The following is a 27051-nucleotide window of genomic DNA, read 5'->3' as shown; positions in this document are numbered from 1 at the left end:
AACATATATGTTTTCGAATGCAGTTGAGTGTTAAAACTTTCATATTCATTTTTTCACGGAATTCTAAAAATTCCCGGGAACGCTAAAATGGCCGGGAAATTGACACTCTAATTGATTATCATAGAACAATATTTTTCCAATTACTAATGATTATTCAGTAATTTTCTGTTAAAACTACTCAAAACACGGTATTTATCTTAAAAACTATAAAATTGCGCCTGAAAGTATGCAATGATACTAGAGTTGTAGACAAACTTAACGAATTTTCTTTGTCTGATACTTACTAACTGTTAAATGAGAGCTTATATGAAAAAAAAGTCAACGGACTTTTCATCTTTAGATTTTGTTAGATTTTTGCCTAAGGTCAGGGCACCCTGAATTAAGAACCAAATTTCCTTTTGTAATGGATAAGGTCTCCTTTAACTTGGAAAATATTTCAACAAAATGCTTCTAGTTCACATACCTACTGGTGTATGTATCGTTCCAATTTGTGAAGCATATAAACTTGAAATTACACGCTGTCAGAAAATGAAAAGACGGGTAGTTGCCTAATTTTTCCAAAAAGATATGATGAAAATAAGAAAAGGGAATCAAGTATCCCCATTCTCTACTATATAATTCCACAATAAAAGTCAATCCTACAAAGTTCGTGAGACCAAGTTTTAACAGCTGACTGCCAACCGTAATCAACGGAAGAGATTTTTGATGAGGTAACTTTTGTTACTGTCCCACCATAAATAAATTTAAGTAGGTAATCGTAAAGAAATCCCTTTCACGTAATCATTCCTACGGAAGAATTTTTCCGATGCAACCTTGTTCCTGGCTGAACAGATTCTTCTTACTCACTCACATCCCATTAAGAGCAAATTCACTGGTGTTGGGAAAAAGTGGTAGAAATTTTGACACTTACGGCACATTTTGAAAATTTTGCCATGTAAAAACATTTTTAAGATCTGTGGCCTTCAAGTTTTTTTACAACACGTGTTGTATTGTCGCATGCTGTGATGCAAAAATAGCAATATTTCTATCACATACGGCTGAAATAGAAACAGTTTTGTAAAAAAATACAACGCCCCAAGATCTTGAAAACATTTTTGCATGGTAAAATTTTCAAAATGCCAAAATTTATACCACTTTTTCCCAACACCAGTGAACTTGCTCTAATAATGGCAATTTAAAGTCGGCGATCGACCCAGTCACCGAGAAACCGCTTAAAAATAAAATAAAGTTAAGGTAGCTTCTTTAATGAGGAAATCATCTGGTAATGCAGGATGTATAGTGAAAGGAAGCAGCTCTTGTGTGCTTAAGGTGTTGCTTAAGCTCTCTGCGTTCTATATGGAACTGTGCCAAAAGCCCTGCCGGAGGAGAATCATTTTTGGACCGAAAGAATTCTTCCAGGCAGGTAGACAGGCCTCCCCAAACAACTTTCGAAAAACATCTGACAAATTGAGCCGCACCACGCTTTGCAATGAGCAAAAAAATGAAGTAAGCTCATCAATTTTAGAGTCAAAAGTTAAAATCAGTACGTGATGCGTGTGGTTGATAATTCAGACAAGAACCGAAATGATAAAAATAGCAGAACAGTTCAAAAGTAATAAATAAAATGTGTGCATCACGAAAGAAAACACATGGGAGGGAAGATAGGAAAAAATCATCCAAGCATATTCTCTTGCCCCCGATGATAATCTATTTGTAACTTTCGTTCTGTGAGTTTTATTCACATTGCTGCGTTGTTTCGAAGCAAAATGCATTCAGAAATTTAATGTTCAAAAGTGACTTACAACAGCCTCGATAGCGCAGTCGGTAGCGCGTAAGTCTCATAATCTTAAGGTCGTGAGTTCGATCCTCACTCGGGGCAGTAATATTTTGAAAAAACTTTAATAAGATTTAATTACAAGCCCTCCCTTATCAATTTTGGTAACAAGGATCTAGAAAAATAACGTACCTACAAAATGACACTGATATTTTGAGCAAACATTTTTCAACGGCTGGAAATCGGTTTTCGCCACAAAAAGCGTCATCCAATAAACGCTCTTAAATGTTTATAAAAAAAACTGTGATATGGCAGTTCCTCCAACCTGTGAACTCTTTTGATCCCCTCCCTGTGATAAATAATTTCTAGTTGGTTGTGCTATGATGACTTGTTCTGAGCCAGATACATACCTATTCGTACCAAATTCAGCCAGCGGGACCTGTTTTAAGGCAAAGTGAAAGGCAAACTAGGTATTCTGCTACGCCAAACCGTCCAAACCGAAGGAAGGTGTAGTAGAACGTGTGCCGTGCCGCCAAGTCAGACAAAGAGGAAGGCCGCCACCAATCACAATCTCTATCTTGTGGATGTTGATGTTTTTTCGGTTTTCGATCGGTATCGTGCAGCTTCAAATTCATAAGTCGAGATTTTGAATTCTGTTCTGAGAAGAGATTTTTTGTTAAATGAACACTGATTAAGCATTCTTATATGTATACCATAAACAGCAGATAATGAAAGCCAATATTTCGAAAATTTCCTTTAACAGTTATACACTTAAAATTACCAGTATTTAACGTAAATTCTATTATAAACTTCTCAAAAAATCGTTTAAGTATCTAAACTGTACTAACACTTGCAACACTAAGTGTCAAAAGTGTAACTAGAACCAGTGAGGGCGACACCTAGGCTTCAAATAAAAAAGGCGTTGTGTTCAACCATGCTTTACCGAATGCATGAAAGCTTGCGTGCAATGGAATGTACCGACACTTTTAAAATTGTCGGTATAATGCAAAGAGCATGAAAGAGCACATGTGCAAAGGTTAGAAAAAAAGTTCGTTACTATGAAAATTGTTAGCGCCGAGCTGCGATCCGGTTGTAGATCTAAAAATTCTTGAAACTTAATCTATTTGCGTTGTTTTATAATTGCATTTCCAGGTTAATAATTTAAACGTTGTAAGTCTAATAGATGCGCAAACATCCCTAAAATTTGGTGATATTTATTAAAGATAAAATGTGTTTGGAAGTTCTAGCGAGACAAAAATTGTTGAACTTAAAGATTAAAAAAAAAAAATTAAAAGCTTCAGGAGAAGACGGGATTTAAAAAAAGGGAAGTGTGGGGTATCATGAGCAACTTTTTTTTTCTTCATAACTACTTTATCATAAAAGATGAAATGAAAAAAAAAAATTAAAAGTTTTCTACATTTTTAAGGTATCATAAGGAAATTTTTCTATTTTTTAAATAATATAATTTCCCCAAGTTATGTCTGTTTTAAAAAAGTATTTTTTTTGGGTTTTGAAAAATTTTGTAGGCCACCAAATCAAAATGGACTAGATAATAACGTGCAAAGCTTATGAGTTGACCCAAAACTGAATTTTCATAATAATTTAGTTATTTATAAGCAATTTCAGATGAGGTAACAAAAAAGAGAGATGTGTATGATCGAATAATTCCTAAAACCTTGCTCCGGAACGTTTCGACAAAATTCCTTATATATGGCGGACAAAATATTTTTCAAGTCTCTTCATTTGTCATAAGAAAACTTTACAGATAGGGAAAACGTATTTTAAGTTCCAAATGTGTATAAAAACATAAAAATATAGGTAACCCAAGATATCCCACAGAATGTGGCCCACGATTCCCCACTTAATGCTATTTCATTAAAAATTAGCGGGTCCTTGTTTAATTATGTGAATAATATTTTTTTTATTTTTTCAAGCTTGATCAATAAAAGAAGCATATGATGACATATAGAAAATATGCTTACGCAAAGCGACGACTATGCCAGTTGGGTTGAGATTTTTATCTCAACACACATCTGAGATATTCAGAGTGGCCCACGTTTCTCCACTCTCCCCTACGTATTAAAAAATTGCCTGAAAGCACCTTAATTTTTTAAGTTAAAATCTTCAATAAATGTTTTTACTTGGCTTATTTTGCCGATAATTGGGAAAAAAGCCAAAGTTACTCATATTTTAAAATCTGTAAAAAAAAATTCAGAACCTTAAAGTTATCGAGTTCGCTTCTTTCATTAAGTAAACTTTGTGAGAAAATTGTTTTGGATAGAATGACGATTCACATTAATCAGAATTCTTTTTTCCCTGATGAACAATTTGATTTTCGTCATGGACATTCTACTACGCATCAACTTTTGAGTGTAACTAATAAATTGAAGCCGCCGACCGTAGCCTAGAGGATAGCGTTCAAGTCTTCTAAGCTAGAGGTCATGAGATCGAGTCTTGGTCACGGCAAACATAGTACTCTTTCTGTGGGTTGGTGGTGTTTAGCATTAGTAAAATGCTAGCCATTATATCCTTGAAAGATGTACGCTTAGTCTTAAGTAGAATTTAGATCTCTTCAAAGAAACATGAAATTTCACTGAGATCCTATAAGTGTGTGTTCGTATTTAAAAAAAAAATGATTAACGCTAAAAAATTTGAAGGTTATAGAACTTGTGTTGCTTATCTAATATAGAAAAGGCTTTTGACAGTGTAGGGCACAAAGGTTTAGTTGCAAAATAAGCTCAATTTGGTTTTCTCGTATATCTCTCTAAAATCATTAAAAATTATTTGAATAGTCAAACTAAGCTATCAAAATTCATGCTTCGAAAGGACACCCATTGGAGCTGGTATCCCTCATTACAGTAAACTTTAGCAAATTTTGAATAATATTTTAACTTCTGATCATCCTGATGTTCCTGAAAGAAAAGGTAGAAAATTATTTGCTGACGACAATTTGCTTTGATCCAAGATTAAAAATTTACGGGTTTACAAAAAAATTAACATTTTTTTTAACTATTCTAAAACGTGGAAAATTTCTCCTGACGCCTCTTAAACTCAACTTATTTTATTTGCCAATCGGTGAAGAAATCAATTTTTAAAACCTTAAGAAAACTCGTTCTATTTATTTTCATGGCGTTTCATTAAAATGGTTTGATCACGTGAAATATTTGCGACTCACATTTGATCGTAATCTTATTTTTTAATATCACACTGAAAATTTTCCATTTAAATGTTATAAAGCACAGTTCTTCTTAAATCTGGACTGACAGTAAATTATTCCACAGAGCTCTTAGTGGTCGAATCTGGAATGTTTTGACAGTATTTTGTTTTAAATGTTTTCTCTATCATTGCTGAAAACTTCAATACGATTTGTTTTGTTTCAAAAAAGTTACACGTGATGGAAGCCGCGAAACTAAAATTAATTTTAGACACCCACGCCAAAAACCCGATGTGGTTCAAAAATTGAGAAATCGTTGAAAATGGTGAAATTGACCATGTGCAGCGTTTTCCACCTTATATTTCTTTATCGTTAAGTAACATATCATATGCTGATAGTTTTGACGAAAAACTACATTGCTTGAAATCTGTTTAAAAAAAAACAAATTTAACATTCGATTTGCTAGTTACTTATCGAATAGACCAAATGTAAAAATCCTCTGTCGATATTAGTCGCGATTGTGAACGCTGTATTCTAATTCAATGTATTCAGTTGAAAATACAAAATTCTCATTATGGTTTATATCTAGGCCATGGTTATTGAAGCAATCGCAGCTAAGTAGTTCGTTTAATAAGTGTTTTGCTTTAATAAATTTGAATGATTGTATTTTAATTGAATATTTACTCCTCTGAAAATGCCCCAGTTAATGTTGATTACAAAATCTTTCAGAGTACCATTTATGACCAAACTGACCTATTATGATATTTAAACACTAAGCCGTTTTTAGCTCCCTTAATTTGATCATTCGAAAGCAAAGACTTCGACAGACCTCCAATAATTGTGAACCTGCACGAAAATAATATTTTCCCTAGTATCGCATCTCAGTTTTTACATCGTTTTTATGCTCAACGTTTCTTTGTTTTTCTGCTACGATACATTTTTAGTGTAATTTTTTTACATCTTAACGGTGTAATTTTTTAAATCAAATCGATGTAATATTAGGTAGCATTTGCGACTCAAGTTATGTGTACGTTTTTGATGTAATATAGCAACACTTTTTCTGCTGTGTAGTAGAGCCAGAATTTTTATCATTTTCATTACAGTTAATCATATTTTGTTCTATATGTTGTTTTATTTTATAAATCATATAATTGAATTTCATGTTTTATTATATTGTACTAAATTATTCACCTTCAGGGTATTATTTTTCATGTTTATTGATTGTTTTGAATTTCAGCCACAAAGAAAAATAGACCTGACATTTGTTCAGGATTGGACCAGATCGCACTCAATCGACTCTATTCGCATTTCAGTTTCTGCTTATAAACTGATTTTTTTTCCTTTTTAGGAGGATTCCTGCGGTTTGATTTCTTCAAAATGTTTCCAAACTTTTCACACATAAATATTATATTTTCCATATATTATACATTGTTATATAAATTGAAAATAGCTATAATATGGAGGTTACATTATTGTTTCGTGTTCAGACACTTGAAAAGCCTTTTCCCTAATGGGCTGAAATGTGAAAAACTAGATAAAAACGTTAAAAAATGCATTTTAAAAAATTTTGCCAAAAGCTGAAAACCAGCCACTGTAGGGGCATAATAAGAACCCCCCCCTGAGGCAGTATGAGCACCATTAATCAATGCAAGATGTGCGTTTTCTGCCGGGGAATCTAGTAGCGAATTCAACTCGATGAAGTCAGGTGAGTCGTGGATTCATCAAACAAAGCAATAACAAAATAATCTAGGTCTGTTTGTAGAATACAAACAATTCACGCACGCTCATACATTATGTGCTTTGTTTGGAGGATGATGCTACTAGCCATATAATGTAACAATAAAAAAATCAATCATGCATTGTTAAATGAAAAAAATCACCTCGTACAGAAATCGAACTCTAGTCTTTTGATTACTTCTCCGACACCTTACCAATAGGCTAAATCGTCGGATGGAAACTAGTCAAGGTGTGGCCACGTGGCTCTATAAATCAATTTTAATTCGCTGCTAGATTCTACGGCAGAAAATGCTCATTATGCCTCGATAATATGGTGCTCTTTAAGCCCCTTGTCAACAAATTTAAGTAAAAACGTGTTTTAAAATGGATAAAAGTGAAAAATCAAAAATTTTATGATGGTAAAAATTGAGAAACAATGTGTACATCATGTTGCAGTGCGTACATTATAGATCAAGGTGATTTTAAGATCTACTTGAGAACATATCCGTTTTTTTTAAATATCTCTGTAAAGATGATAAGGATATTCCTGTTTTTGTGAAAAATTAATGCTATAGGAAATACGAAACAAATTGTCATGAAAATTTATTTAAGAAAATACGTACTTTCGTAGAAAAGAGTAGTGCTCATTATGCTCTGGGTGCTCGTTATGCCCTCATCTCCCCTATATAAAATTATATTTTATTTTTATTATATTTCTTTTCATTATATTTTATTACAATATACTGCATTATATTACATTATATCGTTTAACAAGGTTTCATTCATTTTATCGTTAATATATATGGAAACCAGAGCAGGGGCATCTGGGTATCCTCGTTTTACAAAAGGTGCGGTGAGACCGTGTATGCTAGTTCGCGTTTCGTACACTGGACGTTTCTCAATTTATGCCAAGGGAATTCGGCATGGTTGAGGAAAAGAAAGTGTTTGATTACTTTTTGTAAAATTAGGACGCACTCTTTTTTCGGAAGCCTTGGCGGCGGGATTATAATTTGCGTGCTATCTTGGTTAGTCAACAACATGGTTATAGCTTCTCGAGACTTTACCCCTTTTCACCCTGGATACCGTTAGTGCCTCTGCTTACGATTTCATTGCCTTAAAAGTCTCATTGAGAGGTTATTATTATGTTGCGTGGTAGCCAAGACGGACGTGTGGGTTATTGTTTTTTTGCCACAACCGCGGCGCTGCCGTAAACCCAAGGTGGATACAATACATACATACATACATACATACGTACATACAAATTGACTATGTGCAGCGTTCTCAATCGTTTCCGTTAGAGGCATATGGGAAAACTGTACAAGACGCACCAGCGGGGTATGATGGCCCATGCCATTATTTCTCAAATATACACTAACCTACGGCTTTGAATGATGTTTTTCTTCATTTTTATTGTAGCAAACGAGCTTTTCCATCATTCAATAGATAAAAAGTTCACAAAAACTACTATAGTTCTTAGAAAAAGAAGCAAAACCTTGTGAAATATTTTTTATTTCTGAATATTCACGAAAATTACGAAAGTTTATTAACAAAGCCTGGGTGGATGATTTTAGATTTTTTTTATCAACATGAATCAGCTGTCATCAAAGTTGCCGGCAAAAAATATAAGTTCTTGATAAAACAATAGATATCTGAAATTCTGTGATTCGACTCAAAAGGTCTTTGACGATTATCTGTGATCTTTTTCAGAAATTTGATAGACAATTTATAACAATAATCTATCAATTGAGTTGATTCGCTTATAATACGCATTCCATGTTAAGAAAGACAAGAGACCGGCATTAAAACGCTATTCGCTAATTAGTTTGCTACATTTTTGTTAGAATATTTATTTTTTAACATTATTTTTAGAGAATTAGAGCTCCATTGCCTTGTAGAAAATAACATTGCTTGAATGATTGCATTTAGTGGAGTTTGAATATCCGCTACTTCACCAAAACTCTCGTGAGAGAATAAATTTGTCAACATAAAAGTAGCGGACTAATAAGCAATTAGCGATTTATCGCCAGACACTAGAAAAAAAGCATGTATCAGCATTCTTTCTTGACTGATTGTTTTTGGTGGAGTTTATCCGCTAGTACAAAAGTTTGGTGAAAAAAATAAGTAAAATCGAAAGTTATTTAACAAAAACGGAACAGATAAATTCGCAATTAGCGTTTTTATACTGAACACTGCCAAAGTCATAATAAAGTTTTGGAAATCCTATCCCTATGATATCTAAATAAGATTGAAAATTATAAAAATCTAAAATATATAAATCCTAGATTCAAGAATATAATTTTGAAGATAGTTGCTTAAAAATATCTGAAATTGAACATTTTCTGTGATTTCGACAAGCTTGCTCAACATCTCAGTGCAATTAGCCAATACAGAACTTTAATTAAAAAAGGGTATTTCCCGTTTCTAGGGAAAAAATATAGCATTTGAGGAGTCTAATTGTTGAAAAAAAATCACAGAAAATCAATTAGCGACGTCCAACGTTAAGAAAACGGTGATTTCTTCTAATATATATATTTTTAGTTATCACTGTGGTAAGTTCCAGAAAAATTTTAAATGGAATTGATGACAAATAGTATCATCGATTGTAAAAATGAATATTCACCAACAAGTACTGTTAAAAAATTGAGAGAATTTAAAAGTGACAAAGATTTAGTGATGTACCTTTCCAATATCGGGTTTTTAAAAAGTCGTGTTGAAATCATGTTTATAAACACGTGAATTCGTTTTATTTTCCTTTTTCCTGATTTGTTTTCGCCAAAAATTTTTTAGTAAAAAACGACATGAAGCTCTGCTTATTTAATAAAAAAAAGTTATTTTAAATAAGTGTGGCCCGCCGATCAGATTTTAAATTTAAATTTGGCCCCTTGGTTCAAAAGGTTGCTCACCCCTGGCATAACCCTTTCCCAAAGCTGTACAAAATAGGTCCGTTATCCTAGTCGGAGCAAGGACCATCTCGAATAAGTGAGGCCTACATAAGGGTTACCATACAAATTCTTTTAAGAGTACTTGTACTCTTTTTCAGTCGAAAAATGGGCGTACTCTTCTTTTTGTGAAATTTTACCAAATGTATTCTTTTTTTCGTTGAAATACATTTGATCTGAAAAACCTACGTACTTCTTCCATTTTATGAGGTTGTTTCACATCTTATGCTAAAACTACGAAAGAAATACTACTTATAACAAATTACTTTAACATCTTGTATACATTAACATGCATTTTCAGGCGTACTAAAGTCGATAAGCGCCTTTGAGTATGCAAACAGTTGCACACCAATCTCAATTTTGTAAGGTTTTATTTTTGACACCTTACCAGCGTTATGGCATTCGTTTCTAATCTCAAATAATGATTGTTAAGTAAATGTAAGCGTCAATAAAAAAAACTCTTTCTGAAATGGATTATTTTGTAATGTTTTCTTTTTTGTGGTTTGTTAGCATAACATCTAAATACTACTATTTCTTCGAATAATCCAACTTTTGCCTAACCTCCACAAATTGACAGAATTTGATTGAATGAAAATATCTCGGTTTCCAATTACAGTAGAACCCCGCTTATTCGAGGTAGTAGGAACTTCCTCAGATAATACGAAAAATGAACATCCGTTTTCTTCTGTTTTGCACATCATCCGGGAGCAAAGCTCGATAATTAAATGGATCTTGTATCAACCTGATGGCTTGGAGCTCAGAAAACCCGAGTTATATCGTTTTTCCTGACTTTTTGGGTAAATGATCTCAATGTACTCATTTTGGTGTTGCGGGATCTGGTAACCCTATCCTACACACGAAATACATTGTAAACACTATAGTTTTCCTCCGGATTTCTATATCATCGAGGCGCAAACCTCGGTTAATATGAGGACCTCGTATGTATAGGCGCGGAAGCTCGGACAACTGGAGATAAGATTAATGGGGTTCTGCAGTGCTGAAGTTTATAGGAACATTTTTTTTCTCTATCCGAAACTTAATTTTCTTTAAAAGAACATTGTTTCTCTTTTTGTTACAGTTTTGATTTTTTTTTCGAAGTACGTGACATTTTCCTCCAGTTTTTCCGTTACACAATCTTAATCTACTTTTGATGGAGACGCCTGGTGTTAGTTTTGTTAAACCGTTCCGATATAATATACTGCTATTCGAAACAACCTCCTCTCTCGCCGTTCTCCAACGATAAGGATAGGCAAAATGTTGTAGAAACTTTTCTAGCAAGGTAAGCATGTATGAGTGCTAACCCCAACAATGCTCCAATCTAACGGGGGAGTAAATTCCTCTAAAGTTATTCGGAAAAATCCTCTCCCAGGAGAACTTTCCTTTTAATATGTATCCTCTCGTGCCGTGGCGTGGAATGATAACGCTAGCTAGCTCTGGCTGCTATCCAAAAGAGTCTCCGGAAGGCCAATCATTTCAGTGAGTGGGTGACAGCAGTACGGATCAGATCAGCTTCGTTTTCCATCGCGTTAGAAATCGGGTTTCAGTTTTCTCTCGACCAAGAAGACGACGACGACGATTCTAGGAGTTGAAATCTCTGCATACATACAGCCAATCCAGCTTTTGGAACCGACCGAGAAACTCCTTTGAAGAGGGAAAATCTACGCGCTTTCCTACGCGGATTTTCTCATCCTGTCGTCGTAGTTGAAGAGACGAACTCTTTTATTTCGGTGTTGTTGGATGTTTCATGTTGTGTGCTGTCTTCAGCTAACTGGTGAGGAAAAACACGATTTCGGTCTGGAACTTGCTCGCACAACCACCGTCGTGGCCGTCGTTGAAAGTTGTGCTTTTGCCCCCGTTCGAGCGTTTCGTGTTCAACATTTGTTTTATCGTGAGTGAGTGTGGAGTGGAAATTATTTGGAGGAAAATTTTCCTTGCTACGCTGGGGGAAAAAATTGGGGACATTGTTGTTTTTTCGTTTTTCTCGGAGTTTCCTCGCGATTGAACCTGGTGTACCTGGTCGAAAGTAGTATTTGAAGTGAAGACTTCCTGTTACGTGAATTGAAGGAATTTCGATTGGTGCGATTCCCGAAAGTGATTTTCCTCTGGAGTGTGGGCTGCTGCTGCTGTTCGTGACCGTGAAATCCGGAAAATCTTTTCGAAAAAAGTATGCAAGCTATTTCGTTTGAATGGTAGATGGTTAAATTTTCCTTTCACTGGGAAATAGAGTGCTAGAAGGTGGTGTGCCTATGAGGGAAAACCGAATTAAGGGCAGGGAAAATTTTTGCTAATTCAATTAGTTCGAGCACTAGAGGGTTCATATAAAATTTTGCACGCGAAAATTGTGGCCCCAGGTAAGGAGCTGGGTTACGAAATAGGGGGCAAAAGTTTTCCAAGGATCTCTGACAAGCGAGATGCAAAAGATGATACGCGATCGTGTTACGACATCATAAATGTTCATGTGAGAGTAAATTTTTCAGTGTGCTAATTCCAGCAGTAGCTCCAAAGGGAAATATTCTTCACAAAACAGCCAACGCAAAGTCGAAACAAGTCAATCAATGTCGCCAATTAAATGGGTTCAACGAAGAATCGAGGTGAAAGGCCATGGTTTTCAATATGATTGAACCTTTCTCGTAACGTAACCGAAATCAGAGCGGTATCTAATATAATCAGTTAGAAGAAAGAAAAAAAAAACAACGAAAACTAGCCAAAGTGAATAGTCCTGAAAACGGCAATTTCTCCCATCTCGACGGACGTTGGGGAGCCGGAGAGAAAACTCCCACGCACACAGACAAAGCTGCTGCTCCACCAAAACGCCAGGGAGAGTGAAAACTGTGTGAAAAACCATGTGGAGGACAACTTAACAAGAAGAGCAACCAAAAAAAAAAACACTTCCAATTCCGTACGCATGGATTCTTCCAAAATGGAACTCGGATGGAATCCTTTGGAACAAGCACCCTGAATAGTAGCTCCAAGTATTGGTGCACAAGACCCTACGCGTGTTTTGGCGTGCATTTTTCTAGGGGTTTTTTTTTATTCAACCAGTCAAACAGTTGCGGGTGTTGTGGGAGGATTTTTGCCTTATTGCCTTTCCCACACTTGATGTGCTGCTGTGTTGGTTAAGTTTCCACCTTCTTTTTGCTTGCTCCTCGGAAGGATCAATACCGCGATAAGGGTGTTAGGTTTTGATGTTTCTGGAGTCACAACATTGAGGTAACGGAATATAAATCATTTGGATTGATGTGAGAGAAATGATTAAAAAAACTATGTTCATATTTTTACAGGTTTTCTGAAACAGTTACAAACAATTGCATAATTTTATGTTGTTCCTATACAGGAACAAAGTTTATGTCTTTCTCATGGAAGGCCAGGGTAAAAAAGTGTATTATAAGTGCTGCCAAAACTATGGGCCTATGATAATGATTTAAACGAAATGTAAAATCAGAATATTACTTGTCTAATCCGTTGGAATACCTAACAGTTTTGGCACCAATGCAATTCAACGATTTGTGAAAGCTTTACTCAAACTGAAACGAATTATCCCCTGCACACTGATAAACTCTTAACCACTCTTAACTATAATTCCAAAATATCTGTGAATGGTAATTTAAAACCAATTCCGCCAAGCTAGAAGGATTTTTCCTTGATTTCTTTGTGGATACTGGTCCCATCTGCAAAGTTTTATGTTTTTTTAAACTTTTATTTATAAATTAATGGAAATTCATGCAATTCTGGATATTTAAGATCGTAATGTTGTCATGTGTAAGGTTACGTGACAATATTTCAAACGATTATAAAAAAAAGTTTCCAAATAAGAAGTGCTTTGACCAAAAGTGATCCCAGAATTGGTTCATAAGGCGTAGCTTTAGTAAGTTTGACATTTTCCTCCATCGGCATTAAATAATTTGCTTTCTTCCACAGCACTATCGCTTTTCTCTAATGATATGTTACCAAACCCATCTGAAACAGAATTTCATCTTTGATGAGACCAGTGAAAAAAATACAGGAGTTCCTTGAGGTATTCTTCTTTGAAAATTATTTTTGGGAATAAAATTCGGGATCACCCCTTCAAAAACATGAAAATTTTGATCGGTCAAATATCTCAGCCATCTTATGACATTTTGCAATTCTTCAGATTTTATTCAATAGATCATGAAGAAAATCTTCTTTGTATATTTTTGACAAAAGGTTATGTTAAGTTAATATAATCTAAACTTAGCTTAAAGTTGGGACATTTGCAAAAACTGTACTTAAAATTCAAACCCAATCATTTCAAGGTGGAGTGGACATAATTGAAAAATTCGAGTTGCATTCGAATCCTTTTTTCATACTTATAAAGACACGTTTGTTTAGTTTTTTGCAAAAAATTTGCAAACTATGTACTTAAAACTATTAAAAGAGCTACTTAAGCTACTGTCCAAAAGTTTGAGATCACCCCTCAGTATGGTGTAAATGCCAAAATTTTGGGATCAGTCTTCTAAGACATGCATATTCATTTCACGCGTATTTCTGTTATCAAACAACGTATTTTCTAACTGATAAGCAGATTTGGAAGGTGATGAGTTTAGGTATACTGGTTGGTATACCTATTTTTAGAAATGTGCAGATTATTGAATTGGTATCAGAAAAAAAATGAAAGTCCTTCGTTTTTTTCACATGCTTGCAGCCAAACTTGTAATTATCATTTTAGACACATCTGGCAAGCACAGTCTCAAGATTTTGAAAAAAGATTCAGATCTGGAATACGACCTGACTACTCCAAAAAAATATTTTTCAATCAAAACCCTTTCAAAGTCTTTTTGAGGACATGAGTCATTTTATATATTTTATATTGTTAAAAGATAAAATTAACTTCCCTTTTATCTTCCGTGATTAAGATCAGTACACTTAGTGCAGTTCTGTAGCTATTGAAGTTTTTCCTTTTCGCAAAAATTCAAATCAAACCATCAGATTAATCCCTATAAAATTTCTGTTCATTTCTATCCTGTATTTTTTTTAAGACCATGCCAAAATATTTATGCACAGTAGTCGTGATAATCAAAAATTGACTTCTTCTCTTTAGATAGCACCATATTTTCCAATCATTATCTTCTAATGTCTATATTTTAAGTAAATTTATATTCAGTTGTTGCTTCCAGGATCAAGTAATACATACAATTTGGTTTTAAATCTACCTGAACTTATATCCACCTGTCTACAAAATCACCCGGTGATGGACTTATCGTACCGGTATTACTTTGATTTAACCCCGACTGGATTTGAAGATGAAGAGGAACCAGACATTACAAGTATGGTAAATAAAACGCGTCGCAACGTCCATGATTTATGTTTAGGCTCCATGTGCTAACATCGATTTGTGTAAAATTTCCCTGTTTTTTTCAACAAATATTTGTGGTTTGTGGAGAGATGATTAATGACTAGAATACTGTACTGATATCAGTTTCATTGCTGTGAAGACGGTTATCTCGATGTTTATGTTCCACAATAATGTACCCTTTTATAGAAACATCAAAAGTTTAAAGTTTAAATGAATTGGCATCTCAGAAATTTGTTTACATTATAGAGCAAACTCTCCCCTATCTAAGAGCAAGTTCACTGGTGTTGGGAAAAAGTGGTAGAAATTTTGTCACTTTTAGCACTTTTTCAAAATTTCGCCATGCAAAAACTTTTTCAAGGTCTGTGGCCTTCAAGTTTTTCTACAACACGTGTTGTAATTTCGCATGCTGTGATGCAAAAATACCAATATTTCTATCACATTCGGCTGAAATAGAAACAGTCCGCAAACTAATACAACGCCCAAAGATCTGGAAAACATTTTTGCATGGTAAAATTTTCAAAATGTCAAAATTTCTACCACTTTTTCCCAACACCAGTGAACTTGCTCTAATGCACTATTCAGGAAAAAAAATGGGACGTTGAGCCACGTGAGTTTATCCATAACACAAGGCAACAAAATGGAGATCTAAGTAGTCAACGCTACAGGAAGGACGTGTTTGACAGAGGCTCCGAATATTTCAAGATTTTCCAGGAACACTCGTCATACCGAGAATGACTGTTGCACCAACGAGGAATTTAACGGAACTGGACGGCATTTTCAACAAGGAAATAATGGAGCAATTTGGGGCTATCGAACCTTGATTATTCCTGCCTGTTAGGTTCCCGATCCCCGAATTGGACGATTTCTCTCCTGGAATGTTTTTCATTAGAAAAGCTGATAGCACAAAGCTAAGTACCTCGTTTTTATAATCTATTTTAGCGTTTTCGTAAATTTTCCACTGCCACGAAGGCAGTAGCAAACTTCATAAACAAACAAAAACACCGCCCGGGATGAGGCATATATTATATGCGTCGTTCAGGGTGAAGGTTTTGTTTGTTTATGAAGTTTGCTACTGCTCAGTGACAGTGGGAAATAAACGAAAACGCTATAATTTAGGTCAGAATTTGAAAAGTCAAAATTCACAGTGATACAGTTTTGGCGTTTCAGCGGAAATGGAAAACTTTGACTTTCATTGCCGTTGGGTTAATCGATTTTAGTTAATTGTGTAGTGTAGTTCCTGATTAACGTTATATTTCTTTATTGCAGTTACATACATGATTGTTAAACAACATACCTTTTTTTCTTTCACGAAATGGAATTTACATAAACTACTCGATGTGAAATTCTATTTCAGGAAGTTAAATATCTGCAGAAAGTTGCAGTTTTCATTGAAATTCCAATTTTGGTGGGATCATAAATCCTGGATCCAGAACTTTGAAATTTTGCTAAACCTAAAACTGATAAATAACTTTTTTGGAAACTTAACCCTCATCCGCATTAGATTTCATTACCCTAATCAGCACTTGTGGTTTCAATTTAACACCACAAGCTCAAATCGTTATAACTTTTGGCGTGTTAGACCGATTTAAACAAAACTTACATCAAAAGAAACCTTGTAATGTCAGTAAAATATGTTTTGCTGGACGCGGTGCTTGTAGCTCTAGAAATTCAGGAATGATTTTACGTTTATTATTTTCATATTTTTGTGAAATCTCACAGCGTGATTTGTTGCATCTCACTATAATGTAGATTAAAGTAGCTTTCCAATGGATATACTTTTGATTGGTCCAATCAAAGTAAAAGCACTGAAAATCCGGGTACAACCTGACGGTGGACCACAAAAACAGATGAAATTTTAATTGGTTAAAAAATTGCGCAAAGTAGTGAACTTTGAAAAATTCCAGTAATTTTTTTTGTTGCATCAAAAATCTAAAGACAGCAAAATGTTAGAATTTTAATAAAGTTTGTTGTCATATTTTTTCTAAAACTCAACCATCGCTCAAACAGTATTTACTAGCAATCGAATGAAAAGTTGGTTTTTTTGACCACTTTTTTGAACTTTTTGTGACCATTTCATTAAAAAAATTTAAAAAAATATTTCTTGTCTTCATGATGTAGACATTAACTTCAGCTTTCATATGCATAAGGCAAATATTTTTTTGGACGTGGAACATATGAACTACAGCAGTTTTCGTGAGGCATTTTTTTTCTTTCATGCTGAATAACGAGAAAACTTGTAACTTTAGCTGTATATAATGTTCTAAACATATTTTACTGACATTACAAGGTTTCTTTTGATGTAAGTTTTGTTTAAATCGGTCTAACACGCCAAAAGTTATAACGTTTTGAGCTTGTGGTGTCAAATTGACACCACAAGTGCTGATTAGGGTAATGAAATCTAATGCGGATGAGGGTTAATTACTAAATACTGAATAAATCAACAATTTTTCTGACAAGGTCAGTTTGATGTCTCATCAACCTTAAAGCTTTTGATGCATAAGCTGAATATTATCTTTGGATTAACATATATGTTTTAAAAATCAAATCGTATGTTCTGAGTTCGTCTTGGTTCATCTCTGTACCCGAAAATTTTAACATTTTCATTGGCGAAAGTAATAGAGAAACATGAGATGTCAAAGAAAGAAAGTATATAAACAGTACAAACAATGATATTTCGTTGTTCGTTCGAGCCGTCTGATCTTTTCCGGAAAAGTTTGTTCTTTCTTCGATATCTCATGTTTCTCTAATACTTTTCATTACCTTTAAAAATGTGATGTTTAGAAGCCGTTGAAGGTGAGAAATGTTACATGATACCCTAGTTGATGGTATATCGTAAAACGGGGCAGCAGGGTTAGATGCATCATTTGTATACTGAAGTATGGTGAGGTGACATACATCACGAAGGTATGCTCCTGGTTAAGATCTCGCCTGGAGTTGAGAACGAAGGTGGATAAATCGAGATATTCTTTCTTAATATGTTTATCTACATGCGTTAAAGAATGAAAAAAAAGGTAAATCATTCTAATATCAAGATTAGTGTTTTATGAACTTGAAGGCAGATTTTCGCATTTTTATAGGTCATACTGTACAGCAAGTTATACATGATATGTTCGCTTTAAGAGAAGTCTAGAGTGAACATACTCTGGTATTTCCATGCTGCCAATAGTTCAAATAAATTTTATTCTTGAGTTGTTTTTACGGAATTTTAGAAGGAACATACTTTTTTGTATCCATGAAAAAATAGATAACAGCAATAAATTCCGTTCTGAAAAGTGGATTTGAGTAGTAAAATGCCTATTAATGTTATTAGGTTACACCTCTATTACAACTATTAATATTCACTTATTATCCCCAAGAGAATTCGCATGAAATTGAACCATTGGCGAAAATCGATCCCAACATATTTATTCGTTTTTCTTCATTTGGGTTCACCGTTTAACGAAAGTAAAAAGTTCCATCGCTCAGAGCAAAGCTAACCCACCATTCCATCATGCCGCCACGATATACTTGGGTGAATGAATTTTTTTCCGGAATGAAGTCTGGGCCCAAACTGACTTCGGTATCGGTATCGGTTTGCTACCTGCTGCCTACCTGTGTTCGGAACACACAATCCGTGCCAACCTATCGGATATCAATCAGCCTTCGTCAGCTTTCATCTCAATCTCTCGCAAAGCTTTCTTCTGTGCCAAACACAATGGATCAAGCAGCAGAAACAGCACCTGTTCCCCTTATTTGTGTGGATTTTTTTTGAGCTACCTCTCGTCATTCGCTGAATTTCATTTCCCGAGAACTAGAAAGCCCAAACAAAATTTTGCCACAACAACCCGATGACAGCTGTTGTATTGAGTTGGATGGAAGTTGTTCGATGCAGCACCCATTTTTTCGATTTGGCTGGGTCCGTTTTTTCGTTATTTATTTGAGTCTGTTTTTAAAATTTTGGAATCCAAAGTTTGATTCCAGATTCTAGGCTACTTGTTCAATAATTGAAATTTATCAACTTTAAGAAAAATATTCTGCAGACGTTCAATCAATCACCAATAACTTAAGTCATCAAAATTGTTCCAGGAAGAAGAGTTTCCTATTTGACCCTTTTACCCTTTTTCTTTCCACAGGGATGGTTCAAATTTATTCCCTAAGCATTTTAAAAACCAATTTCAGCAACCACACTGTCGAAGACCCAGCATAACGTGGCTATATTTTTTTTCTCACTTCGTTGAAAAGGGACTCTCGAATGAAATGAGCGAAAAAAAAGTTCCAGGGAAATCGAATGAGGTATTCTAGAGGAAACGTTATAGATTTTGACTTGAGTATAGTTGATTGAAACATAAATTTAAATTGGAACAAAAACATATTTTTACTACAATTATTATTTAGTTTACAGCTCTGAGTTTGTTATAAAAATAATGCTTCTTTAGAGTACGTTTTAAGAACAACAAAACGAAGACCTTACCCTATAAATTGATAGGGCAGATTCGGGTGTTTGAGAGGAGGTTGAGCTTTTTTTTTCTCCCTGGCTGAAGTTGATGTCAACCCTTTTGTCCTTTGATATTAGGACTCGGATTCGAGATCCCCATTTCGCTTTTTTTTGTTGTTGCAATTTTGCCTTCAGCAGCCTCGTTGAATCATTGGATGGTTGAGTTTTGGTTGGTTTTGTCGGTCGTTGATTTGAATATCACACTCTTGTGAAAAATTTCAAGTGAACACTTTTGTCGGATCACGTGGTCCCACAGATTTTGAATATGTAGGTTCGTTTGAGTGGGCAGGTTGGTGCGGAAATTTTTGGAATGAATTCTATTTTGGAGCTTAGTTGATAATCAAGTGAATTAAAGTGATTGGAAATTGTCAAACCGAAAAGATGCATTTAAAGAGAATTTTGAATTAAGTTTGCTGTTTCAGCATAATTGTGCTCTTCTTTCTTTTTTCCTTGTTCATAATTTTTTTTTAAGTATGAAAGAGTTCATAAATTTTAAAGGCTCCTAAGCTTATGTTATGGTAATCCTTGTGATTCTGACCTATTTATTAATTTTTTGTCGTCAATCAGTTGTAGACTGTTTCATTCATTTCAGCGTGACTTCACAACGTTTCTAAATTGATAGTATTAGGGTAAAAAAACAATATATTAATCACCATCTTTGGGGTTCAGGAAATTGGTGGCCAATAAAAAATAACGAAAGGTTTTTTGGGTGAAATTTCGATAGTGTACCTTAAGTTTGTTCCACTGCTACGAATCGATATGATTTTTTTCGTGGAAACTTGTTTTAAAACCATCATTTAAGCCTTTTTACTAAAAATTGTTTTGGTCACAATTATTGAACACCATGATTCTAATTTTGAACAGACAGTGTTCAAATTAGAATATATTAATAAAATACATAACAGGGACAATTTGGGTTGAGCTAGCAACCAAGAAACAGTTTATTTACATTTCCAAGCACCAACCGATATTTGTTCAAAAATTTGTGCATGCATTTCTTAACGAAACGAGTATCTACTGCAAGATTGAACATTCAATAATTGAAATGTTGGCGTTTTCGGTGATCCAATGATTGGAACACTCTAATTTGTACAATATTAGGAAAATGCAGATATCAAAGGTTGACACTCTTCCAGAATTCATCTCAAAAGACATATTTGAAAACAGTGAAATAATTTTATTCGCCTTTTATTCAATTTTCCTCCCGATCAAGAAAAGCTTGTTTTCTTCATCCAGTCGAAAAACCAAGATAATTTTTTAACATATATTCTTGTTTTGGAGATTGTGGCTTTAAGAGTCCTGAATAAACAGTGGCTGAATAAAAAGTATAGGAGAGTGTGGAATCATGGATCACTTTTTTTTGCTCCATAACTTCTTTATTTTAAAAGATAAAATGAAAAAAATAAATGGAATGGCTTTCAACATTTTTAACGTATCATTAAGTAATTCTCGAAAATTTTGAATAAGTTTTTTCCCACAAGCTCTGACTGTTTCAAAAAAGCAATATTTTTTGGATTTTGATAAATGGTGGAGAATTGTGGGCCACCAAATCCAAATTGACCAAATAACGTGCAAAGTTTATGAGTTGACCCAAAACTTTAATTTAATAATTCATTTCGTTATTTTCAAGCAATTTCAGAGGATGGCTCGTGATCGTTTTGGCAAAATTTCTTATATAAGATGAACAAAATATTTTTAATAACTCTTCATTCAATCTTTACAGAAAGGAAAAGTGTATTTTAAGTTCTGAATGTGCAAAAAACATAAAAATATAAAAAAATGTGGCCCACGATTCTCCACAAGCTATGATTTGCAAATTTGTTGCGTTTGTGTGACTTATTGATGTTACATCGAAAATTCCTTTTCCTAATGAAAGAACATGACAAAACTTAGCGTATGAGATATTTTTGTTATGAACTTTAGGTTCCCGATCGATGCAATTAGCGGGTGCATGTTTAATTATGTTAGTGAAATTTAAAAAAAATAAGCTTGATAAATAATAGGTGCATATGACGCGTATTTAAGTCAACAACATATAGAAAAACAAACTTACGCAAAGCGATGACGATGACAGTTGGATTGAGATTTTTTACCTCAACACACATCTGAGATATTCAAAGTAACCCACGATACCCCACTCTCCACTACACGAAAGAAATGAAAACCGTTTACCATAAGTGCTTGATTGACACTTCTGAACGAACATAAAAAGTCCAAACAAGTAGTATAGAACATTTTTGTGCCATTCAAGTACCTTAAAAGTTCAGTATTCAATTTGGCCTAAGTATCGTGCAGAATTTTTGGTATATAATAAACATGAGTTTCTGTCTGTTTGTCTGTTCTTATAGAGGCAGGAACCAACGATCCGAATGGCTTGAAACTTGGCAGATGGGTGCATTAGAGGCCCTGGAAGGTTCCTATCTTAGTTTGAGACCCATTCTTTTCACTGGACACACCTGTTCGGGGAGCCTCAGGGGTAAAATTTTAAAATGAAATACATTCATTTAGCATCCAAAAGTTGACTAATTACACTTCGGTAACTAATTGACAACTTTCACAAATTATCTGGCTCGATACATTCTAGTCATCCTTATTCATTGAAACCGACTTCCAAACTTATATCGATTATAATAACTCTTTCAGAACCTAACAAAGGTGCCAGGCCCAGGTGCTTTTGTCAAAAATTTGAACACCGCGATGAAAAAAATCACGATTTTTCAGGACACCACTGAATTGATGAAAATTACAAGCAGCTCTGTTTTGAGTGCATAAATAAAAGTAAAATTAAGGTACTGAGTACGCCTCAAATTATGCAACTGAAACGAGCAGAACTTTGACTGGCCTGCAGTTTATATCGGAAAACACCATTTTAATTTCATATGAATTAAAGATTATCATCCGTTAAACTATTTTATTGAAGATTTGTATGATGTAGATCTCATCATTGAACTATAAGTTTAGTTATAAAAAAAAATTTTTGTTTTGAAAATCAGGACAAATCAGGATATTTTACAGGCCATTTTTCGAAAATCAGTACAATTTAAGCGTTTCTGAAAAATCAGGAGGATCTCTTGAAAATCAGGACACATCCTGGTAAATCAGGACACCTGGTATCTCTGGAATCGAATCACATTGATTTTGCATACCAAAGTTGATTAACTACACTTAGGGTAACTTATTGACAACTTTGACAAACTATCGGACTTGAAACACAATCATTCTAGTCATTCTAATTCTTTCATATTCAATAAAAAAACTTAGGTAGGTAATCCTAACTCATTCTGACTCATTCCTAACTGATTAACAACTTATCTTTAACTTATGAGATCATTCTGAATCGGAGCGCATTCATTCAATATCCAACAGCTTAAGCTAACTATCTGGGGGTACCCGAAATTTTTGAAGAAGAGCGAGGGTTTTCCATACAATTTTTTGCTAAACTCGAAAACTAATCAATCAAATGGAATAAAATTTGGCATGGGAAGACATTTGGATACGAGAACTGTTTCTATGACTATTTGAGACCCCTCCCTTCTTCCCGCTGATTGATGGAAAAAGTTTGGGGGTCTTCCATACAACTTTTTGGAATAACACGAGAACTAATCTAGCGAATGGAACCAAATTTGGCACGGGAGGTATTTGAGTACGAGAAATGTTTCTATGAATATTTGGAACACAACCTTATTTCCAGTGGGGAGACAGAAAGGCGGAGGGATTTTTCTTCACAATTGTTTTGAATAGTTCGGGAACTAATCTGGCAAATAAAACCCAGTTTACCATCTGATAGTATTTGAATACATAAAATATTTCTTTGATTATTTGAGAAATCACCTTTCATTTAGTGAGTGCTTAGGAACGGAGAGGGGCGCTAATACAATTTCCTTGGCATGACTTTAGATTAAATCAAACGAAAGGAATCAAATTTGGCATGGAAAGATTTTTGGATACGAGATTCGTTTTGATGATTGATATACCCTTTTGCCTTGCAATGCAAGTACTTATCAATCAACGGAATCAAATTGGATATGGCATATATTTAGGGTAGATACGAAAAAAAGGGTATGATTATAATTATTATAGACTACCTCCTTCCACAGTAGGACAGGCCTTATTTTATAAAAGATTGTTTGCGTACGAAACATTTAAGACCCTCCATTTTTTCAGGGCAGAGTCGAGAAGAAGTAGGCAAGACATTCAAATTTTATTCGGTGTAACTCGAAAACTTATCAAACAACTAAAGTCAAATGTGAAATGTGGTAATAGTCAGCTGCAGCTCTCATTTCATAGCAGTTTCCACCGAATTATGTTAAAATTCGATTTGATATGATGCCCTCAAAAAAATATCAAAATTTGAATTTTTTTTTACAAACTTTTTTTATTTTTGGAAGGTGTTACAAAGAACACCGGGTCAGCTAGTGACTAATATAAAACAAGAAACTTAATTTGCGATAACTATTAGTGAATTACACATTTCACATTTCACGTTTGAAAAAATATGCATGATTTATTTCAGAAAGTATTTCAGCAACGCTGAAACTACCAAGAATGATTTATTTTTCATCTCATCACCTTCTGACTGATTGAGCGAAACTTAAGGGTCTGAGTCATGAAAGCATCTTAAAAGTTTAATATCTCTGGAACGGTGCAGATGTGCAAATTCTTATGTAAAATTTAACGTTGAGCACATTGATACCAAAAAATTAAAAATAAAATTAGACATTACTGAAATGTTATAAATTAATCATTAAACTATGTTCTTCAAAATTAAACACAACAGTTCCGGCAATTCAGATTTCAGATTCTAAATTTCTTTGATTTATTCAAGTGTTTTTTGAGATATAGAATGCGAAATATCGGTGTTTTTTGCGCAGTCGTTAATGTGTTATAAAGAGTGTTTTAATTTGGTTGTAAAACTTATTTCAGATTCTCAATCTATACTTTGAATATTGATTTGAAATTTGAGTTCTTTATCTGAGATCAAAATTTATATTTTGCATGTTTTTGAAATTATAAACGATTTCTTAAATGTATAAAAAACGATTTCTGAATTAATATTCCAGATTATATTCAAAATTTAAGCCAAGAATTGCAACTTGTCTCAAAGCCCTCAGTCATGAAACTTTGAATTAATAATTCCAATTAATGTTTTAATCTGACTTGTGGATCTCCATTTAAATTTGAATTTCGAATTAAAAATCTGATTCTGAGTGTTCTATTCTGTATAGCTATTTTGAAGCTTTTTTATGTTTTAATTCTACACTAAAATTATATGAATTAAGTTTAAGAACTTCGAATCTAAATATTAAACAAAAACTCGGGATGGTTTGTAATTTTTTTTCACGCGCAGAAAATTATTTTCGAAATATTGAAAATGAATATGATTTTCAAAAACCATGAATCAAACTTGGAATGAAATGCCAACCAAATTTGAACGAAAAACAGCTTTACATGCTTATTTTGTAATGGTGATTCGAATCGAAAATCGAGAATCTTGAGCTGGATACAAAATCCGAAACATGAACCATAAATTGAATTTTGATTTTGATAATACGGAACCAAAACCTCGGAAATAAGGTTTAAAATTTAATATTCAGAAATGAATTTCTATCATTAAGTGAGGGATTTTTTTTTTAATTGTAGCAGAATTCTGAACCTAGGATTTGATTTCAAGGTCTTGGCATCAGTTCTGAGTTAAGATTGTTACTCTTGAATTATCTATTCCATTGGAATAAGAACTGAAATTAGAATAAGAGTTAGAATAAGAATTTTGGGTGAAAATAGAACCAACCCTCAACACACCCCCCCCCCCCTCCCTTCCGGTTCCTACGGCCATTTTCAACGATTGAGTTTTTCATAGAACAATCGTCAATTTTTCAGCAAAAAAATGTGGGTTAAAGAGTGTTGATGGCAAAATTTACTCATATTGTCATCCTGCAATGTATATTCAAAGAGTAGAACTTTTCACAAAAAAGAAAAAAAATAGCTTCATCCATAGCAGCATATAAAAAAAAATCTACTTTGATTCAGAGGTTAAATTTAATTTGATGACAAGTAAAGTAATTCAATCTGAATTCAGAATGATTGACTGACTAAGATAAACGTGGCAGTTTAAATTCGCCAAAATCAAAATATGCATGACAGCTGTGAGTCCAATTATACTTGCCAATAGCTTTTGTATACATTGTAAAGAAAGGAATTTCTGAAAAGTAATATTTGCTTGAATTCCTTTCTTCATCTTTGATCCAAAATCAAATGAATCTAGAGTCGAACATTCCACCGCCTGACTGCCAGGCTCGTTCAAGTAATTTCATCTCAATCCCAAAACGCGAAGGGTTATTTCACACTTGAAATAAAAATCTTCATTATGCTTTGGCATGCAAAAGTTAGCTCCGGGAACGAGAGAAAAAACTTGAGCGCGCTCGGTATAAAAATAAAGCAAAAAACCGGTGTTTGACCTTTTAGCACGCAATTTTCACGTTTCCGTTTCGTTCCGTGTGCACTGGAATGTACACGTCCTGGGCGGCAGAAAGGGCTCAATTGTTTCGCACCAACCCCCGCATTCGAATGTAACACCTTTTCTTTTTTTTTACGATTGGTATTTTATCCTTCGTCGAAGAAGGGGAGAGGTTTAAAATTCGATTCTAAAAATAATGTCTCTTTAAAGTTGGTTTATGCACCACAACAATAAAAATATAATGAAATTACTCGTCAAAAATATATTAAAATTACACAATTATAGCTCTCTCAACTTCTAAGAAAGGCATTGAATCCCTTCTGGAAAGATTGTTCTTCACTTTGTTGTCCTCCTGTTAATATTTGTTATTTTACAGTACACCGCTGCCCTTTTCTAACATAACGAGCGGTGCCACCCAGTAAAAGAAACCCATCAGCCAGCCAGCCAGTCAGCGGTAAACCCCTTTTTTATCGGTGCCAATTTATGTTTTGCGTGCCCCATCACGTCCCTCGAACTGACTGACATCTGTAGTCAGGTACTTCTACGGAACTTTCAGGGTCGGCGAAAGCTTCATCAGGTGGTGGAAAATGGTCCTCAGGTAGTGAGTGTATGTGTGTATGTATGTTAAGGGATAATTGTCGTTTTCCTGAGACTTCACCCCTTAGTCAGGCTGCAGTTAGATCCGGTGGTTGCCTTCCTACTTTGTAACATTATCGAGGCGAGGATATGGCTGTGGTGCGTGTCCGGTGCCTATCGAGGAAGCAAGTGCTTCGTATGCGGATTTTTTACTGCTGAAGTCCGATAGTTGTCATGTTCAGCTGACCCTGCCGGCATTAACCAAGGTTGAGGTCTTCCCGGGACCAAGGAACTTACAGGCGAACGAGGACGTGAGGCTCGAAACGACTACGAGGAGGAAGAGCAATGAATTTTCCATGTACCGTGCGTCGATTAAGGCACGACGACGCGACGGTTAACATGATAAGCGATGGTTTATGGGACATTTTGTGGATGCACGCAAAGCTGGCGAGGTTCTCTCGGGTAGACTTACGGGATTCAACAGCAGAAGCAGCTGATATAGTCATGCGTATTTTGTTAACAAAATACATAATTCTTGTTGCATGATGATGAAGCGGAATTGGTGGAAAAAATGTAGGAAAATCTAAGACAAAAAGGACTCACACACATATGGACATGGCTTTATCAACTAATACTGTATTTGTTTATGCCGAGTGGTGCACCACTAGGTG

The 27051-nt window shown here is 34.5% G+C and overlaps 1 protein-coding gene and 1 non-coding gene across 2 annotated transcripts in view; both read left to right on the top strand.

The window, feature by feature from the left end:
• Nucleotides 1-1785: 1785 nt before the first annotated feature.
• Trnam-cau (transfer RNA methionine (anticodon CAU)) lies at nt 1786-1858 on the top strand. Its single transcript has one exon. It is a non-coding gene; the product is annotated as a tRNA-Met (tRNA).
• A 9176-nt stretch (nt 1859-11034) lies between these two features.
• Nucleotides 11035-27051, top strand: part of LOC129752258 (protein GDAP2 homolog) — a 199865-nt gene continuing 183848 nt past the window's right edge. The window contains exon 1 of the mRNA XM_055748044.1: nt 11035-11726. The gene's annotated coding sequence lies outside the window, so the exon portion shown is untranslated. The remainder of the gene's footprint in view (nt 11727-27051) is intronic.

The sequence above is a fragment of the Uranotaenia lowii genome, chromosome 3 (assembly GCF_029784155.1).
Source record: "Uranotaenia lowii strain MFRU-FL chromosome 3, ASM2978415v1, whole genome shotgun sequence".
Lineage (NCBI taxonomy): Eukaryota > Metazoa > Arthropoda > Insecta > Diptera > Culicidae > Uranotaenia > Uranotaenia lowii.
The sequence above is the reverse complement of the archived record's forward strand: the minus strand, read 5'-3'. Positions and strand labels throughout refer to the sequence as shown.